Source organism: Carassius gibelio, chromosome B10, assembly GCF_023724105.1.
Source record: "Carassius gibelio isolate Cgi1373 ecotype wild population from Czech Republic chromosome B10, carGib1.2-hapl.c, whole genome shotgun sequence".
Lineage (NCBI taxonomy): Eukaryota > Metazoa > Chordata > Actinopteri > Cypriniformes > Cyprinidae > Carassius > Carassius gibelio.
Genome location: NC_068405.1, coordinates 18950043 through 18953099, shown reverse-complemented (window position 1 = coordinate 18953099; position 3057 = coordinate 18950043). Strand labels below are relative to the sequence as shown.

The 3057-nt window shown below is 35.1% G+C and overlaps 1 pseudogene; it reads right to left on the bottom strand.

Moving 5' to 3' along the window:
- Window positions 1-958: 958 nt before the first annotated feature.
- Window positions 959-1586, bottom strand: LOC127966118 (olfactory receptor 10A3-like; annotated as a pseudogene).
- Window positions 1587-3057: the final 1471 nt, after the last annotated feature.

Sequence of the window (3057 nt, the reverse complement as noted above, 5' to 3'; positions counted from 1 at the left end):
CAAGTTTTGATCTAATATGAAAAACACTTTTAGGGACTTAATTTTAATCTAATGCCTGGAAAAATACAAAACACACGATTATAGTAATATAAAACATGGATATAATAATGTATTTAAATGGCGAACAGTACTAAACCTAAAGAGCGCACATATCGACCTTTGATACAACTTCCTGCGCGGTAAGATTTTTTTTTATTGTACATCAGTTAATATTAACTTTATTTAATAAAGTGGTTACTCTTCTGAATTTACCAGTTTGATAAGAATTTGATCATTTTAATTACTGTAAGTGGAAAGAAAGCACCAGATATATGCTTTTAATTTATTTTAAACACTGATGAAACCGGTAAGCGCCATCCTAAACGTATAAATAAAAATAAACATAATAGCAGCATATTAATAGCAATTTGTCAAATTACTGTCATATAATTTTTTTCTCCATTAAATATTAATAGATGGTGTACACTAGAGGGGATTAATGATTTATTTCTAATTAAAATATATACTAGGCAATAAATTATGCATTAACCTAGCAGTGTAACAAATTCATTTTTAAAATTAGAAATGTTTCATGCTGTTTATTTATTGATTATTAATGTCATAAACTTCATGAATAATAAGTATTTAAAAAATAGTTCTACTGTATAGCTTGTCAAACCACGGGACATCTTTCCATATGTTTTTTTCTTTAAAAAAAAAATTATTAGAGGTCTAATCATTAACTGAAATTGATATATTGTCTATTTATCCATTCAGTATTAAGTATTAAATTAAGTATTGAGTATAATGGCCTTCCACATTTTTATAATACATATTATTATTTTTATGCAAAAGAAAATGACTATAATATCAACAAATATTAATGCATAAAATTAATGCATAGCACATAACTGCATAACAATAACATGTCAGTTTCATGTAATAAGGTGAATAAGAACAATTTAACAGTCAAATCATCTTATTTAGAAATAGTTAACAACATACTGATGGTCCTGTTTCTGTGGACCATCCATTTGATAAAAAACTGTCTGATTTCTTTGATCCCGAGACAGTAGATGAAGGGGTTCACTAAAGGTGGAAGAAGACTGTAGAACATGACCAGGCTGATCTTGTGACTGCTGTTCATCTGAGTATTTGGGATGTTAGAAGTGCTATAAACCATGAAGCGGGGAACGTAATAGATGTGTGGCACAGGTCGAAAAGGCTTTAATTCGGCCCTGTGCATTTGCTATTCGAAGCATAGACACCAGGATAGTTAAATAAGAAAATATGATGAAAGACGAGGGCACAAGAAGGACAAACATTGCTACACTATATCCATTGAGATTTGCGAGGGTGTCAACACAGGCCAGCTGGTTCATAGATAGAGAATCACAGAAATCATTAAAGATGATGTTTGGCCCACAGAATGGCAGCTTCACTGTCTGCATTAAGCTAATGGTTTGAACAATCATTGCAGTAACCCAAGAAAACCCTATTAGAAGCCTCATAGTACGGTTAGTCATTAAAACAGGGTATCTTAGCGGGTAACAGATCGCCAAGAACCGATCAAGTGCCATGTTCATCATAATTAGGAAGTTCAGGTGTCACAGCCATCTGCTGGAGTGCCCATGATAGCCACCAGAGGGCACTCCTTTTGAATCTTAGTTTGTTTGTTCTGGACTTCATTTCCCATCACCTTTTGCTCTGTCTGTTAGTTCTCATTGTTTCCAGCTGTGTGTCATTAGTCTTATTCTGCAGGATGTTCAACGAAAAAAAGGACTGGATCCAGATACACACTTTTTCAGACTACCAAATCTGTATTACTACTGTTGTACGGAGCCCCTAAAGGGTCTTGGTTATGGTAAGAAATTTAAGATGTAAAAAAAACAAGAAAAAAAACAAGCCACTTTTGCATTCTCTCAGAAATGTTTTGCATTGCATTTACATTAATAACTACATATGAATGGTTCATGTCTGATGCACAATATTGGATTTTTGCCTATATCTGATGCCAATGACGATACTAATATATTTCCTTTAGTATGGAAACAACACCAAGTCTCTCCTGTGTGGAAATTATAAGCAGATTATTTTTCATTTTAATTGGTTTTTAACAAGAACTTATTTGTTAGAAACAAAAAAAACAATAATTAAGTTATTTTATAATGCGCCCCCCCCCATGGAAATAATACTTCTTACCGAACAGGCATTAGGACCCGGAGGAGACTGCCACTGCTGCCACTGCTGCCACTGCATGGTGCCATTATGGTTTACTCTATTGCACAGCGAAAGGTCATTATGTAAATGCACTCTGTTTATCAGGCAAAACTTTGCTTCAACAATGAACCACACTACTAAGGCGATTTAATTGCTGGCACATCCTGAATATATAATTGAATGTATAAAGGGAAGTCGTGGCCTAATGGTTAGAGGGTTGGAATCCCAATCGAAGGGTTGTGAGTTCTAGTCTCGGGCCGGACGGAATTGTGGGTGTGGGGAGTGCATGAACAGCTCTCTCTCTACCTTCAGTACCACGACTTAGGTGCCCTTGAGCAAGGCATCGAACCCCCAACTGCTCCCCGGGCGCCGCAGCATAAATGGCTGCCCACTGCTCCGGGTGTGTGTGTGTGTGTGTGTGTGTGTGTGTGTGTGTGTGTGTGTTCACTGCTCTGTGTGTGTGCATTTCGGATGGGTTAAATGCAGAGCACAAATTCTGAGTATGGGTCACCATACTTGGCTGAATGTCACTTCACTTTTCACTTTAAGTAACTGAAAGCCATGCTCAAGTAAAAGTACAGATATCTTATTAGAAAATTACTTTGGTAGAAGTTGACATCACCGTTTAGATTGTTACTTGAGTAAAGTCTTAAAGTATGTGCTATTTATTGTACTTAAGTACTATTTTTAAATCTTAAATGTACTTAAGTTATTAAAGTAAAAGTACAAGTAAAAGCAAAATGGAGAATAATCAAATAAATACAGACGCTATATATAAAATGTTCTTACAAAGCTTGACTAGCAAGATTGTGTTCAGTTTTAACACTTTCTTCCATTTTGTGTAAGAGTAAGAAGCAC